The sequence below is a fragment of the Siphateles boraxobius genome, unplaced genomic scaffold (genome assembly GCF_051911475.1).
Source record: "Siphateles boraxobius isolate OS27281-9 unplaced genomic scaffold, OSU_SipBor_1 8, whole genome shotgun sequence".
Taxonomy (NCBI): domain Eukaryota; kingdom Metazoa; phylum Chordata; class Actinopteri; order Cypriniformes; family Leuciscidae; genus Siphateles; species Siphateles boraxobius.
Window position 1 is genome coordinate 25,197,185 of NW_027509208.1, and position 18,219 is coordinate 25,215,403.

General features: G+C 42.2%; 1 protein-coding gene across 31 annotated transcripts in view; it reads left to right on the forward strand.

The window, feature by feature from the left end:
• Positions 1-18,219, forward strand: part of nrxn3b (neurexin 3b) — a 623,191-nt gene that overhangs the window by 356,112 nt on the left and 248,860 nt on the right. The window lies entirely within an intron of this gene.

Below are 18,219 nucleotides of genomic sequence, written 5' to 3' on the forward strand. Positions count from 1 at the left end.
CTGATCAGTTTACTTGGTAAAGAACTTCAAGGTTTTTGAGTTTGCGTATAGGGCAAGTGTGAATGTTTTTGGAGTGTTAATGTGTCCAGATATGTGTATGCGCATACAGTTGTAATTGAAGTGCAAATGGCACTGGTTATTGAGCTTGATTCTGTTTACGTAGTTCAGAGAGGTTTTTTTTCTTCTTCACTCCTATCGGCAGTGCTATAGCAGATGGGGGTGACAGGAGGAGAGAGTGTGTGCATCACTAATCTGATTCTGTCAGGTCGTCACCGCTCACGCTTTCCAGACCTAATGAGATTCTACCCCTCTGTCCCTGTCCTTCTCCCTCCCGCCATCTGCGTGTGTGTGTGTGTGTGTGTGTGTGTGTGTGTGTGTGTGTGTGTGTGTGTGTGTGTGTGTGTGTGTGTGTGTGTGTGTGTGTGTGTGTGTGTGTGTGTGTGTGTGTGTGTTCTGATTTCCTTCGCCCAAACATTATCTCTGCATAATTGTATGTGTTTTGGGGAATTGTTTCTAAGTCGCATTGATCTGGGTGTCTTGTGGACTTCTTTTTGGCACAAGGGGCATTACATTACTTCTTGGTTTTAGAAGTTTTTAAACATGTCCCTCCACCTTTTGACCTAATGAGCCCCCTTCATACATTCAAGTGGTCCCAGATGGCCACATTTCTAGAAAGCCAACAGAAGAATGTGTGACACTCTATCAGAAATGTCTCTTGTGTCAGGATTCCACTGGACATCTGCTCATGTGCAGACATGGGTTTAGAGTGATAAGGGGAAGTACACATTGCCCATCATTAGGTTATCATTGGAAACTAAAATAATTAATACGTTAATGGAAGAAAACAAATAGAAGTGGTTGAAAAACATCCTAAAGGAAAATAAACATGTTTGTAATTGATGTGTACTTTTTGCTTTTGGATTTCAATATTTCCTCTTATCCCAGAGGCAATTTTCCAAACAATTTTAGCATTCTGGTGCTATAAAAACATATTTTATATAGTTCGTTTTGACTTGTGTATTTACAATTGATTCTACAAGCATATTAAGCTGGAATGATATAAAAGTATTGTCTCATAAAAACTATCCCGCTGAACAGATATAACTATGAATATAGTACTATAAAAAACAAAATAGAGATGTGTACATAAACTGAAAACTAACTGACAAATCCCTTTCTGATGTTAACTAAAACCAGAAAAATGAAATTTAAAATTAATTTGAAAAGGTTTAGTACTGGTATGCAAAACTCTAGACTCTGGTCCAAGCGAGGATACCCTTGTGTATGTGTGTTTTGAAGAATGGGGGCTTAGACTGCTCAGCTGTGTTGGAGTTAACTGAAATTCAGTGAAGCAACAGTGATTGGGATTGAGAAAAGGCTCTCTCTCTCTCTCTCTCTCTCTCTCTCTCTCTCTCTCTCTCTCTCTCTCTCTCTCTCTCAGGAGACAGACCTACTACACATAAACAAACACACACACACACACACCTTCCACTACCTTTGGAAAGATGCTAAGTATACTTCTCTAAAGAGCACAGCTTTTTTGTAGACAGTGAAAAAATACATAAATAAATACAAATTCTCTATTTTTCTCAAAAATCCCAATTAAAAAGTTTTGTTTGCTTTTCTGGGTTGATGTATTTCCTATTGAAACAGGAGGTCTAGCTGGGGCATATCCAAATGCTTGTTCTTTTTTATCATACCTTCAGCCAATAGACTTATATGCAGGTGTTATTAGACGGAGGGACAATCTGATTCTATAGAGCATTTGAGTGCACAAAAAAACTTCAATACAATGTTTTCTATTTGTTTTCCCAGAAGAGAAAGAACTTTAAATTATTATTTCTGCTAAAGATAAATAATTTTGTCTGCCCTTTTTCTCTTTTTTTTCTTTTTTTCTTTCATCTTTAGGTATTTTTTTGAGTAAAATACTAAAATATTCAACAGCAGTGTTTTGATCTATAAAGTGCAGTTAAATGCAAACAAACTTGCATCAGAGGTGGGAGACACGGTGAGCACGCTAAATACTGAGGATAGAAGAAAATCTCTCAACATTGTATCCATAATATCCGCGTTTCCACTGTCGAGACAAAAGCAGGTGTGCTAGTGCTAGTGCGTGGCATTGCCAGTAGCGTTTCCACTGTCACTTCCAGGGCTTGATCGGGCCTCGTTGGGGCTTCCTCGGGACCAACGGCCAGGGTTTTTTGGCCCGCCGGATACCTTGGTTCAAAGCGGGCCAACTCGGGCTTGAGGAGAGGTGTTTAACAGAGGCGGAGTTTACCTGAGTTTTGAGACGGCAGCACCGCGGATGATTTCATATACCAAAGCATCAGCATTAAAGACTTTAAAATCATTTTGGCTCAAAAATCACTTTCACACAGCAGCGAATGTTTGAATACCATGTGGATTCTGATCACCGTATAATGCAGAAATATTATTATGCGATGCAAAAGACTATGCGCGCTAACCATTACCATAGTAAACAATGGTAAATATGACTGCTTGAAGAAATCAGACAAATCATATAGGCAATCACAATCGTGTTTTTATTTTATCTGTCAGTACGTCTCGTCTTTTTATACTGGACTTTCTGATATCCATATAGCTCCGCATGTCATAAAATAAAGCAACCCCGGTTTTTCGAAGGCTTCCTCTGTTTCTCTGACTGAAAATATAAGCACCGCAGGATGTATTTTTGGTGTAATATTTGTAGAAATTATCATTCTTTCTAAATGTCATTCTTTCTAAAAATTTTTTGTAAAATAACGGTAAACCACTTTATTGCTGTATGAATGTGCAATTTTGACACAAATTAATTCATTATGATCAATCACTTTTTATTGTACACCTGTGGTAAAACATCAATTGCTTGGGTTTTGAATCTTTAAATAAACAACAAAAATGCAAACAAACGGCCGCTTTTGCGATCGCGCTAGTTTTCTGTTATTTCTTTCTTACTCGTTTTCTGATAAAACTTCCATTTGTTTGTGAAATGATGGGTTAGTGTGAAGTTGTTCCAGAGAGGTATGTTTCTGGCCTGACGGTGGAAACGCAGACTGGTTTTGTGCTCAGTGCTACAGGTTAAAGGCTATAAGCCCAGCCCGGCTGTGGCTAATAGCTGGCCCGACAGTGGAAAAGCAGCTAATGCAAGGTTTATCAGGCCACACACACACACACACACACACACACACACACACACACACACACACACACACACACACACACACACACACACACACACACACACACACACACACACACACACACACACACACACACACACACACACACACTCTCTCTCTCTCTCTCTCTCTCTCTCTCTCTCTCTTTCTCTCTCTCTCTCCATTGCTATGCCCTCCATTTTGCCCTTAGACGGCAAATCAATGGCTGCCTTTGTTTTTTGCACCTTAATTATGGAGGTTATTTTAGTTTTTTTGCTGTCGTCTTCTCTCCCTGATTCAGTCTTTATCTCAGCATAGACAGACCTGAGCGGAGCTGCCCGCCTGCATGATGAGAAAGCTGTTAATAAAGAAACAGAAGTCAAACAAGGGCTTCCATTTCCTGTCTGTTCATCTCTCTCTCTCTCTCTCTCTCTCTCTCTCTCTCTCTCTCTCTCTCTCTCTCTCTCTCTCTCTCTCTCTCTCTCTCTCTCTCTCTCTCTCTCATTCAGACCACTATCATTGGGTAATTCTTGTTTTTGCATCTAGGAAAATAACTGTCATATAGCGGTTTGGCAGTCACTCATTTCCTTGGACATCAGAGTCATCGCTAACTAACTGTCATTACGATCCCATGTAATTATGCAGATGAAGCTGAATAGAGAATAGTCGAAAACATCTCATAATTATCTGAAAAGTGATGTTTATTCATTAGAACACACCCCTGCTGATCACTGCCCCGTTCGTGATGCAAATTCTGTCTTGGATGTTCAAAAATCCCTTACACCCTGCAGAAACACGTCCCGCTTACTATATCCATGCAGCTGATCAAATGCCTCCACGTTGAGTGCTTTTATGGAGAACTATTTAAGGCTCAACAAAGAAACTGAGAACTTGATCAGACTAGAGAGCTTTCAAAAACTTTTCTTCTTCAGTTGTGACCTTGACAGGAACTCATGAGCTTCATTCATGCTAACACTCCATTTTCATTCCATCAGTTCAGAAGTCACGTGTTGTGACATCAAAAGCACTGCATCCCCAAATGCAGTTTTTGTGTAGTATTAGATGACATGACTATAAATCACGGGTCAAGTGCATCAGAGAGAAATGATACTCATGTTTGTTTTTAGGAGCACCTAAGGGACTATATGTTATCATTTAAAACTGACCCATGTCTGAGTAAGGCCATGTATTGCTGCAGGATGTGGCTTACTGTGTCCTTAGGTTGGTAAGAGATTTGAAGTCAAAGAAACCATCAGGAGCAAAAAAAAAAAAAAACAGTTCAGATTGCAGTGTGTAGTGTAGTTCTTGTTACACAAATCCATCTACTTCAAAAGACGCGAGATGACGCAAGATGGAAGATGATCCGCTTCTTCATGAATGGAGGTGTGTGTCATCTCACATAGCCAGACTTTTGAACATAGGTCTGTTCCACATCTTGTCTGCAAATTATTCTGGCCAAGAACCACCCACTTAAACAGGAAGATCTGTGTAACATGTTCAACAAGGATGTAAAGAGATTTATTTGTCTCTTTGTCGGAATAATTATTTCTGCAGATAGAAATTTCTCCATTGTGGGCCAGTTTAACAATCACACAATTTACAACCAAGAATTTACATGTATTGGCCCAAACTGGGCAGTGTTTCTGTTGACTAAATATGCCACATTTGCTTTGAGGGTGTTGACAGGAGGAAGATGGGCATCAGTTACTGTGGAATTTAAAAGCTGGAAGCAGTTTCATACATGCAGTATACACTGAAATACATGACCATATAATTCACCTTACAACTTAGCAGATGTTTTTTATGCAAACACTGTTTGAATATGTCTGAAAATATCAACATGCTATTTAACTCTTACGATGTGTAGAAAACCCTAAAACACCTATGATGTTCCCAATAAAAAATGACCAGCCTTTTTTACAATTTTTTTTGTAAATCGCTCGTTATTCTATGTAATCACCAAATATTGGACTTGGAAATATTTGTTCCCTTTCAAGGGAACTCGAGCTGCGTTGAGATGCGGTGGGAACGCTCTACATGATTGCGTCGTGAAGCACGTGTATAATCAATCCAATGGAAGAGCGAGACGTCATAGGCGGGTGACGTCATAGACCAGGAAGCTATGCAGCACATCAGAAAACAGACCGCGACAGCTTCTGTGCCTTCAGCAAGCGATCTGTGTATTCTGTCTTTGTCATATTTATTGTTGTCTGTCAAGTTGCAATATATATATATATATATATATATATATATATATATATATATTATGGCAAAAGAGAACAAGCAGCTTTGTGTTGTTCCCTGCCCACGTTATTTCACGGGTGGGGACACACACATCAGCTTTTTGTTACTATTAATTGGGAAGTGGAGCATGCCACAGTCAGTTCTCGAGTTGGCTCACTGTGAGCATTGCAAGAAGCTGTCCGTGAGGACGCTCCGCTCCCGCCGGGCGTTCTTCGAGGAGGACGGTTCGGTTCGCGCTCCCCGCGCGGGTCCCGCGGTTGCCAAGGCACGGCGGCGACTCGCATTTTGGGACAGATCTGACAGCGGGGTTGGGACGGGCTCCGCCCTATCTCAGCTTTCACCTGCCAGATCCAGTGCTGGCGATTTTCAGTTATGAGGAATTGGTATCGTTAGTGTTTTGTTTAGAAAAATGAGAAAAAAACAAATAAAGATATTAAGAAAAAGGCAGATGTTTGAGTTTTCAATAAATAAATAAATAAGTCAGCTCATAACTCGGTTGAATAAAGAAGAGCTTTACAAGGAGGTTTATCTAGTGCTCTTGCTAGTTAAATATTTACTGGCCAGCTGAACATTATGAGAGTGAAAATAAAAAGAGTTTATTAGATGAAATATATCTAAAAACAGAAAAACTCTGTATCTTAGCCTCCTCGTCGGGGACTGCTGTTTTTCCCTATCTCCACACTGAGGTGTCGAGATCGTGGAATAAGCCGGTTTCTATTTTATGTGTTTAATGCCCAAACGTCTAACTATAGTAATGCTTTGGGTATTAAGTATCATGGTATGACAGTGCCTCGGGTTAAAGAGACGCTTGTGAGCTTTCTCTCTCCCGAGTCGGAGAAAAAGTATAAGGACATGGATGAATGTGAGTATGTCAGCACTGACGCTATTCGAGAATTGCGTCGTGCAAAAACAGATAAACTATACTGGGGAGGGACGGTTTCGAGAAATCGTTTCTCCTCTGCGTCCTCTGGGGGGGCGACTCTCTGAGGAGGGTCACAGCACAGCCAGTTCGGTTGTTTTCTTATCTTTTGCACTGATAAGAAAAAAAGCAAGACTATCACACCTGCGCTATAGCAGACCCCAGAGGGTTAATTGACAGGAACTTAAGCTCCACTGATTGCAGAGGCTCAAGGGGAGCATTCTGCAGGTCAGTTAGAACCACTCAGAGGTCCCAAGAGGGAACGAGAGGACAGCGAGGAGGATTCAGTCACCTCGCTCCTCTCAGGAACCTGACGATCAGGTCGTGCTTTCCCACAGACTTACCGTCGACTGCGTCATGATGTGTGGCGACAGCGGCAACATATACTTTCAGGGTGGAGGGAGACAGATTTTTTTTCCAACCCATCTTGCAGGAAGGAAAGCACGACACTAACCGGGCATCTCCGGGGGTCTTCTCTGTGAGAAGAAACCAGTTGACGAAGAGGTTCCACTTCAACGCGTAGGCATGTCGTGTGGACGATGCTCTAGCGGAAGTGATAGTAGCCACCACCACTGGCTGCCAAGGGTGCCCCATCCCTGAGAAAGAATGTCTTTCCTCAGGGGAATTGGCCAGGGAGGAGCTGTCACGAGGAGTACAAGTTCGGGGAACCAGGTCCAGGTGGTTCAGCGAGGCGAAAGCAAAATGACCTGCTCCTCGTCCTCCCTGATCTTGCACAGGGTTTGTGCAAGAAGGCTCACTGGGGGAATGCATATTTGTGGAGGCCCCGCGGCCAGCTGTGCGCCAATGCGTCCATGCCAAGCGTGCCCTCGGTCAGGGAGTAATACAGGGCACAATGGGTCGAGTCGTGGTAGGAAAACAGGTCTACCTGTGTGTCTGCGAACTGGTCCCAAATCAGCTGAACCGCTGTAGATGGAGTCGCCATTCTCCAGGGAGGGGCTGAAGCCATGAGAGCTCATAGGTTACACAGTTCAGGGCTCCGGGAATATAAATGGCGCGAAGCTACCTTAGATGCTTCTGACTTGGGAGGTGGCGGGCGAGTTGCGACATACGGTGGGAGCGTAGACCACCTCGGTAGATGTACACTACTGCGCGGTAAGGCTGGGTATTGCTAGGAATTTCACAATTCGATTCGATTTCGATTCTTGAGCCTTCGATTCGATTTAGATTCTTGAGGCTTCGATTCGATATTGATTTATTAGCTTCGATATCGATTCAATAATTAGTAAGTACACAAGTAATTAAGTAGCTGAGTATATTTTTAAATAATGTGTGCAGTATTACCAATGTTTAAGAACAAATTGACCCCAGCATGTTTCATGTCATATTGTACATGTGTTGAATACAAACCACAACTGTAACAAACAGGTGCTTTATTAACACCTCTAAAGTGCATGTTACTGTAATAGAAAGTATATTTCTTTCTTCCTATAAATTCAAGTTATAAAATAAATGTAAACAGAAACACAAAATGTGCATTCTCATAAAAAAAAATGCGCTTCGTGAGGCACACGCGCGCACATTCGCACACACACGCAAGGACTCTCGCTCTCTCTCTGTCGTGCGCGCGCTACACGGTTTGGAGCTCGCAAACTGTAGATTTCGGGAGATTTGAAATAATTGTAGGACATCAGGGAGCCGCTATCAATATGCGGGAGACTCCCGGAGACTTATTGTTGTTCTTATTATCATTTAGGTGGGCTTAGGAAAATTTTGGGGTAGCTTCAGCCCCCCTAAAATAGGCCTAATGACGTCCCTGGTTGGTGGTGCAGGCTTGAACGGAGTGCAGCTGCTGTCCGTCATCTTGCTGTTTTGGTAAAGCGCGTCTTGTACAACGCTGAACGCTCTCACTAGAGTGTTGCCCACAGCGCCGCCACTGGCTGGTGGGCTGAATCGATTCATAGGATTTGATGAATCGATTTGAATTGAGAAACAAATAATTGCAATGCATTGATGAATCGATATTTTTACCCAGCCCTACTGCGCGGTATTGACTGAGCGGACAAGAACTTGACCTTTGAGCAATGCAAGAGAGCAGTGCAGAGCAAGGTGTACTGCCAGCAACTCAAGGCAATTGACATGCTAAGGGCACTGGGGTCCTGTCCAGGAGCCCGCGGCAGCGTGTCCATTGCGCATGGCGCCCAAACCCGTTGTGGAGGTATGTGTTGAGACAATAACTTTCCTGGAAATCTCGTTCCAGGGGCACTCAGCCCGTAGAAGACTGAGGTTCAACCACGGGGTGAGGGTCTGACGGCAGGTCGGAGTTGGTACTCGGAGTGTGCCGTGTTCCCATGCCCACCTTGGGACTTTTCTTTCATATGCCCCTTGAGCCTCTGAAATAACTTCAGTGGGACCGCACTCTTTCGCTTGATTTGTCTCAGGCAAGTCAGCAGTGGCTGTGTGGAGAAGGCGACCGAGTCGATACAGAGAAAAGAGATCCTCTGCACGGGGCAAAGTTTGCTCTTTTCCCAGACGAGCTAGGTGCTGGAGCACTAGGTCCCTGTGTTCGCAAATCTGGTCTCGAGAGTAAGCTAGAATTAGCAAGTCGCCGAGTTAGTTCAGGATGCGAACCCCGTGTTCCCATGGAGGAACAAGGGCTGCCTCGACGACCTTCGTGAAGCGGCGAGGAGACAGGGCTAGCCCGAATGGGAGAACGGCGTACTGATATGCCCGCCTCTTGACAGCAAACCGCTGGAATGGTCCGAGTCGAAGGAGAACAGAGACATAAAAGTAAGCGTCCTTCAGGTCGATCGCTCCAAACCAATCCTGTGGCCGCACACATTCGAAAATGCGTTTGGCCTGGAGCATCTTGAACGGCAGCCTTTGAAGGGGCGGTTCACGATGTGCAGGTCCAGAATTGGCCGTAGCCCACCGGCCTTCCCCGGGACAATGAAGTAGGGGCTGTAGAACCCGTACCTCATTTCAGCTGGAGGGACAGTCTCGATCGCACCCTTCGCCAGTAGGGTAGCAACCTCCGCTCTCATGATAGGGGCATTGCCATCGATCAAAGTGGAGCGGACTCCCCTGAAGCGGGGAGGAGACCGTGCAAACTGAATCGCATAGCTGAGCCTGATGGTTCATGCGACCCAGCGAGACAGGTTGGGAAGCTCTAGTCAGGCTCCCAAGAACTGTGCCAGCGGGGTCATGCGAACCACAGACGTCCCCTCGGTGGTGCAGCGATGCGGAATGACCAGCCCGGACGTGGACGGCTTAGCGGCCCTGTGTGGGGGCACGATCATTAACCGCAATCTGACAAAGGACGCCAGAGAAGGACCAGCGTTCTGGCCTGCTCTGCCAGGGGTCTGGTGACAGAGGAGGATGAAAGTGGCGCGGCCCGTCATCTCAGGATCCGACTCGACAAATGTCGTATGCGCACCCGAAGGTGGCAGTACTGCCGAATCTTGACTTCCTGAAGATTATTGCCCGCCCTGTGATGCTGCGATGGACATCGATCCGATTCTGGAACGTCAAAGGAAACCCGCAGGGGGTCCGAAGACGGGCCCACGGGCGTCCCGTAATTGCTCACGGGTTGTGTCAGTGAAGAGGGGGGCGTGGGCCGAGGACGAATCGTCTGTGTTTTGTTCCACACCATCACCCTCAGGTCACCTTGGCCACCAGCCGAAGTACCACCTCTCGTGGAGGATGTAGATTGGGGTGTGGATGAGGGGACTCTCTCTCTAACGAGATCATTGAGTCTCGACCGTAATGACGCGATGGTCATGTACTCGCAGAAAATTTCCCCATCAGAGTCGGAAATGAGTTGACCGCAACCAGAAGTGCACGGGCGAGCCGTCTTTAAAAAATTACGAAAAAACTTTTGTGAGAGAAAAAAACTCCATGGATGCTGAAGAGAGTAGGGAAAAACACACTCACTGGCAGATACTGCACAGATCAGCAGGCAGCGTGAACTCGCTGGAGATCGCCGTCACACCAATACCGGAGAGTCGCTCGTCTCGTAGAGCGAAGTCAGAAATGGCTGTGGAGTGAAGAGATACTGGTTGCCGGCATCCTCATTTTATACCCACGAGGTGGGGCGGAGTTGCGCCATGCAAATTCCGCAGACCCATGGCATTTATTTGCCTTTGCCTCGTTTTGTTATACTCAAAGTCGATAGGCTTTCTAAGCGAAACCCCATTCGTCGCCACGACGGAACTCGTAGTGACAACGAAAGGGAACCTAGATTTCAGGTTGACTGATAAAATGCTGTTGCATCTGGGGGTCCACTAATTGTGTAGCAATCAGCAAACCAGATTTGAACAGATTTATTTTTTTATTTTTTTTACATTTCTTGCATTTTTTTTTTCTGTATGCATCAGACGATCAATGAAGACTCTATGGGAATGTATTCCAAGACTGAGGCTAAGGAGGGTAATAAACTCAAAATGTGTTCTGACCTATCTGATTTATCTGACCACAAGTAATGTCCCATGTTTAGTTGATGGTGTTTCTGTTGGTGCTAATTTCGTTGCTAGGTCTGTCAAGGGCATGTAAGGTAATTCATAATAACTAATTAATTTGTAATTAATTTTTCTTTTGTTACTGATTATTGTGATTTTTTTTTACTAATTGGCTGCCTCTTCTTTGCTTAGTTGTGATGTCTGAGATATTAAAAGCATCATAACTGCATTAATGATTAATTGTAACTCTTCACTATGTACTGAATCAATAAACTGGTAAAGTGCAGCACCTTTAAAATCAGAGTGTGGAGTTTCGCCTCTGAGCTTGTTTTTCTCAGCTCAGGTTGCTGCTAAATATAGAGTAAAATATTGATTTATTTCCTTGATAGCTGCCAATAGAAAACAATATGGTTGTCGATGTGTAGCTAATTAGCAAGGGTACGCTAGGTGAGTGTGACCATTCTCTGCTCATTAGCTGCCCTGATCGTTAGCTGCTCATTAGAAAAATACAGATCCTCATCAGTTTTCTTGAAAGGTGTATTTAAGGTTTACTACTCTGCCTGAGTTAATTCCTAGACCTTTATTGTGTTTTCCTGTTCAATATGAAGATGTATTAGGGGTTTGGTGATGAAGCCAGGCTCACGTGTAACTTCATTACTGGTTTCAAGTGATGTTACTTTATCAGGTCCCTCAGCAAGTATTTCCTTCCATCGGAATGCTGGTAATTCTCTCACGTCTACTCCAGGCCTAGCCGAAATGGCTAATAGGGTTGATAAAATGTAGTGTGAAGATATTGAGGTGGGATTTGGCGGGGTCCCACAGGAAACACAAGGCAAGCATCTAAGAGGGGTGCAAAGCTGCTGTAAAGATAATAAAAAATAATGTTACTCAGAAAGTAACATTTTCTAAACCAGTTAGCCACTTCTTGGTTGCCATAGCAATGGAGGTTTTACCTATATTGTCCGTTGAGGTTTGTAGCCAGGCTTGTGCAAAACTGAGTAGGTATATTGTGTATGTGGCTTGTAGTCATGTCTTCCAGGGACGTCACTAGCGGTGTGAAAGTTAGTGACTATTCTTGGTGCCCCCGGCCTTAGGGGTCCCCACAATTACAAGGGGCTCCAAAGCAACAACCTGTGCTGGGGCCTCATTCCCCAGCAACGGCACTGATGTATTGAATCATGCAGTTATCTATTTTGGATGAGAAAGTGCTGAATAAAACTGTAAAATTAATTGAATAGTTCCACTCTTATATAGAGTTTAATCAAGTGTGATTTTATGGAAGTGGGACTTTAATCCTATAAGAGTTGATTTAAGTCTGATTACTCGGCAGTATAGAATTTGATTAAATGACTGCATGCAGAGAACCTGCACGGATGGATCATAACAAGCTTTAGGATGCCTTCAGCATAAAGTTGTATCAAACCTTTCACCAGTCACAGAGTCCTGCCTGGGATTGTCAGAGTTAACACACTTTTTGAATGCGTTAGATGAACATTACTCCTGCCACAGAATACTGATTGCAATAACGGCCCCAATTAATACATGTCACAGAAGCATTCCTTGTAATTATAGATTGTCATCATGATGGTGGTCTAAATTTAGAGTCAGCGGTGCGGGGAACTAGCTGGACTCAGGGAATCGTGCCCAGCGTGCATTATTAGCCGTTCAGAAATGTTCAAAGGAGAGCGACAAGGAAGGTTAAAGGCCATAGATGAAGATCCATACTGAGACTGTTCCTCTCATGACCTTTGCCTATCATCTCCAGTGCAACTCAACAGCAGAGGATAAATGTTGTAATTATTCCTCTGTGCTCCACTTGTCATCCAGGAAAACCTGACCTTATTCATTTTTCTTTCATGGAGCCTAATATTCCACAATGATTTTTCTACCTCTAGATATATTCCTTTCGGAAGCACTGAAATGTAGCTAATGGCTTGTGTTGTACTACACAAACAAGAAGAAAAAGACAAACACAAAATGAAAGTTTCTTTCATGGGCTGTTAGACATCTTGTTATTTATTCCACTAGATTGAAATATGAAGAATTGTAATAAAAACTACAACCCTAAACAGCCAAGGATTTTGCAACCTCTTCCATGAACACCATCAGTCCTGATAATGCTCTAGCTCTGTGTATTGTCTCATGGTCTTTTACTTTCTTCTATGCTCCAGCTTGTACTTTTCTTAGCAGTTTCAGAACTTTGGGTTGCAGCACCTCTCATGTTAAAGGACAATAGCTTTAGCTGTATTCCTGCTTTGTTAGTCACTTTGAATGAAATCATCTGCTATATGAATACATGCAAATTAGGGTTAGGCGATGTCTACCAAATTGACAATCACTATGCCAATTCAACATTGTGATGTCTGTCAGCCATCCCGATGGACGATGGCATCGTCTATCAACCCAACCCTAATGTGAAAGTCTCAAGTAGCAAATCTCACTTGCAGTTTTGATGCTACCCAGGGGCGGATCTACCGGGGTGGCATGGGGTGGCAAATGCCACCCTAAAAGAAAGCCTTGCCACCCCTGCTGCCACCCCAGTTGGCAGCAACAAATTAAAAGTTGTGGCCAATTTGACAATTTACGAGCGCGAATCTCCAATGTCCGACTGCAGTGAATGCAGCACGAGATTACGTCAGAGCGGCAAGAGACTGATTTGATTTGAAAACTCTCACACATCTGCCACTCATCACCCGTGTCTTACCTTAATGTTTTTCCTGTGATAATGCCCCTTATTTCTATCATACTTCTATCTCCTATTACGTGAGATGACATTGTATGGTCACTTATTCCCAGTGGTTAAATTGGGCTCGGGCTTAATCTCGTTGTCAGTCGACCATGATCGCGCACGCGCATCTAGGTGACACGGATAAATGTACGCAGCAATATATAATGAATGTTCCTGGGAGATCCGTAGTTGCGCGGGATGTGGAAGCGCCCTGGCCTTGAATGACAAGGTAAGGAAAATAAGATTAAATTAAATAAAAATTAAATAACCAAGACTAGGTTGACCATGTGATGATTTTTCTCAGGAGATGTTTTGAGCATTTTACTTCAGACACCGGATTATCAGCAAACTGCCAAGAGAACTGCTAGCTGGCTACTGAAAATAAACTAGCAATATATTCAGTCAGCATATTTGTATTTTATCTGTGTGAATTACAGAAATGCAAGACTTGCTAGACATACATTTTGCTACCAAGCAACCTTTCCACAAGGATAGATTGATTAAAATTTTTGTGACTTGTGCATATCTTTATGTGAAATGATGCAGAGTAGGATGAGTGTGTTTGTGTGTGTGTGTGTTGTAGTAGTAAAGAGAGAGAATGGGAGAAGGAAGTGTGTGTGAGGTGGACCTGGTCACCACAGACCTGAATCTTCTCAGCTGTTGCTACTGTCATATGCTGCACTGTCTCTTTATGTGGCACATCATATATGTTTGCCACATTGTATCGGTCACTATATCATAACAAGGTAATACAATGTGTAATCAAGTGATGATTGATGAACAGTAATGTAAATGCTAAATGTCCTAATACCTGTTGATACTACAACAATGCCAAGTATATGCTTTTAACCTTGCAGTTTTTCACATATCATGTAATACTCAATTTCTCCATTTCTTTGCACAAAACTCTCCATACACCCGGACCCCCCTAGAGAGAGCACCCCCACATAATACATCCCAATTTAACCCCTGCTTATTCCTAATATGAACTGTTTAACATGAAACCTCAAGTAAAATACATTGATACATGAGACTGAGTTTGTCTGTATGAGTTTTTAAATGGCAGTCTGTGCCCTTTTGTAGTGTGTACCATTTCTCATCAAACAGTGACAACTGTGATACGTCTGCCATATGTTGCCACCCCTCAAAATTCCTGCCTCCCTCTCGCCAGCCCATAAATGTTTTTATAGATCCGCCCCTGATGCTAACATCAACATTTGTGCTTTGCAATGTCTTGTTCTCTTATAAAAATCTCCTCTGGCCATTCCTGTGTTCCATTAATCACATGGTGATTAATTCTGAGGCGTTCTTTGAGAAGATTGTGGTAGCAATAGCATGACAGTCATGCTAGGGAAGCTGGAGGTTCAGGTCACTGTTGAGGTCAGTTTAGTCTGGCTCTGTCTCCTCGATGAGCTCAGCCCAGTGAAGAGGAAACAATTCCAGAGATGGTTCTGGGGTAAGATGTGAGTCACACACTCAAACCGCTGTCTTGTCCGTTTAGTGCTGTGAGCTGGATAATATTATCGTTGACTGACCTCCTCACTAACCATCCCCATACTTCCATCCATGTCTTCATCCCTTCTTTCGTATGCTGTTTGGATCATAGTAATGGTGCACTTTATTGTAGCTGCAAACTTCCTAGTAATCTCTTTGAGCAGACACATGCCAACAATTCACACAAATGCCTGAATTTATATTAAACAGCCAGACTGGCTCACATTAAAATATTAATATTACCAAATTAATATTAAAAGTGTATTAATGAGTAAAAATAAATGGTAACCAATATTTATAAATGCAGGGCTGGATAAAGGTATCACATTGCCTTTTGTTACTCGCATCTGAACAATGTCCGAGCATTTTTGACTCCCAAGGTCTGGTTCGTTTGACTAGTGTGATCGCACCGTACCGTGCCCTGGCCCGCTTGAAGCGGTGGGCTTGGGTACGGTCCCATTGGACTCGGGCACTGTACGCATCTGGAGCACGGAACAGCGACTACACGAGTGCGCTACTGTCACCATTATGACAACAGACATCTTCAATTACTACTTTGATAGTACACTGTTCAATTAATTTAATTCATTTGAGTATATTTAGGTTTTTATCGGTTCTGGTTCTCACCTTATTGATGAACAGGAATTGTAGTTTGCGAGTAAAGCTGCAAATTACTCCATCTATGTCAAATGCCTAATAGTAATCACAGCGCAAATAAGTCCCTATGAAATAAAATTTAACTTTTTTTTTTATGAATATGTTTGTTTTTAACTTTTAGAATGAATATGTTAGCCTTACTAACATAAGCTAGTGTGCTCTAAAACAATGACAAAATTTGCATTTAGAAGATGCAAGGTAAGCCCTGTCCCAAATGGCACACTTCATATGCACTTACGGCAAAGATTACTGTAAGTGTACCGAAACTCCAGATGGCACTGCTGTCGCGCTGATGCAATTTTGGACTGAACCAACAACTTTACCATAATACCGTTTAGCACAACTATACAGCATCCGTCTATGATTGTATCCAACATTATGTCTGGAAATAATTGGAAACAAAGAAAAAAGTGTTCTGCCATCAACTGCAACAACTATCAGTGTACAAACAATACACTAGCATTTCATAGATTCTCCAAAGATCCAGAGAGGTAAAGTAGGAAAGGTTTTTATTAATGTTAAAGTGAGCTAACGTCAATGATAACAGGTGCTGTAACGTTAATGTAAGCTATCCCATAACCGCAGTAACAGTTAGCTAACGTTATGTATTTGGTCGAAATTGAGTCAAGACGCTAAATGGGCTTTTTAAATCACAAATTTCCAGATAAATATGAACACCTAACCTGGCAAATGACCGCTTTATTAATTCATTATTATCACTAAATTAACCCTTTAACTGTTACCCCCACGAGACACGATACACCAAACCCGCTTGATTTAAATAGTCAGCAACAGCCACCGCAGTATCATTTATTTGCACAATTTTTTTTTAAATGACTTGCTTGAAATATATCTATAATCCCACCAATCCCACCACCAATCGTGCCTACAGTAAGCCCATTGAGATGTCATTTGCTAAAATGTTTAAATGGCCCTAAATAGATGCTGTAAAAGTATTGCTTATTGTGCATTGTTAACCTGCTGGCTAGTGAATTTGAAAGGTTTCAGACAGGTTCATGTTATGTGCAGTTCATGTTTTTTTTAAGACATGAATGTTGAGTAATCTGGCCTCAGACCGTGAAGGAATTAGTGTTAGGACGTTCAGAAGACATGGCGTCACTCCCTGAAATTTCCATATCACCAAACACAGTGTGGTAGGGACCATGGCTCTGTGTGCACCCACACAAATCCATAATGACATTTAAATCCAATATTTTGCACACACTTGCATAAACACAATTGCGATCCTTACTGGAACAGAAGCAGCTTAGTGTATGACAGCCATTCATGTTTGAGAGATGCTCTTGTCTCGTATCTCTTGTGCATCAGTGCGTAGCAGAGCGTCTCAGAGTTCTTCAGAATTCTTACAGTTGTAAAGGGACACAAAAGAGTCCTTTCTTGACTGCTGAGCAAAAGATTGCGGATTCTCTGAAAAATGAATGGTGAGACTTATAAGTACAATGTTTAAAGAGCCAATGTTAGACTACAGAGCTCTCGGAGGAGAATGAAGCATTCAAGGCCTGATCGATGGGTTGGATCAATGATGAGAAGCAAGTATTGTGAAGATCATAGATTATTCAGAGGCATAATGATCTGGCAGTGGTAAAGAGATAACATTCAGACTCACATGAATCCAGGTGCGCTCACACATACTCCTGAGTGATGGCACAGCAGATACAAAAATTTACAAAGTCTCATGAAAAGCAGACCTGTTGTAAATGCTGAGATTAATGTAGCTTAGAGGTAGATGAAAAGTTGTTTGTACCTATGTTTCAGTGAATAATGATCTTTAAACTACTGCTTTTTAGTAGCAATATATATTGATTTTCAAGTGTTTTTGCTTATAGTTTATTATAGATAATATAATATATATTTATAATATAATTCGGTTTTTTTAAATACATACATTGCTGTCGGGTGGAAACCTCATATCTCCAAAAACGCTGTATTTTATATATATATATATATATATATATATATATATATATATATATATATATATATATATATATATAGTGTTTCTTGAATAAAGAAAATGTATCCAACAACCAGTTTTAAAGTAAACCAGTTTTTCCAAAATTAAAGCTGAACAGTTGTGGACACAATTATTTTTGGCTTACCTCATTGCATATGCAGATTCCCTTTCAGATGCAACATGTATGGGAGGAGAGTATTTAAATTAATCACACAAGGTGATTTACTAAGATTTGCGATAGTCAACTGACTGGTATTTGCACCATTATCGTCCAAAAGAAGCATGTTTTAAACCAGACGTTAAGTTGCGCTGGTCTTGGTAGATTGTGTTGGTCATTAAGGAAATGATCTGGCTGTGTCTGTATTCTTTAATTTCGTCAGTAGATCATGCACAGAACTTGACACTCCCATCTGTGTTTTTTTTTTTTTTTTTTTTTGGAATTGCGCTGTTGTGCTAATTTGCCCTGTTTACTAAATTTGGCCAAAAGTCAGTTATAATGTCAAGTGCATGTAAACAGACAGGATTAAAAATCTGATAACACTATAATAACTATAATAACCACAATAATATTCTACTAAAGAACTGGGCTGAAAAGAAAATGCTCTGAATGTCACTGAAAAGCATGACAC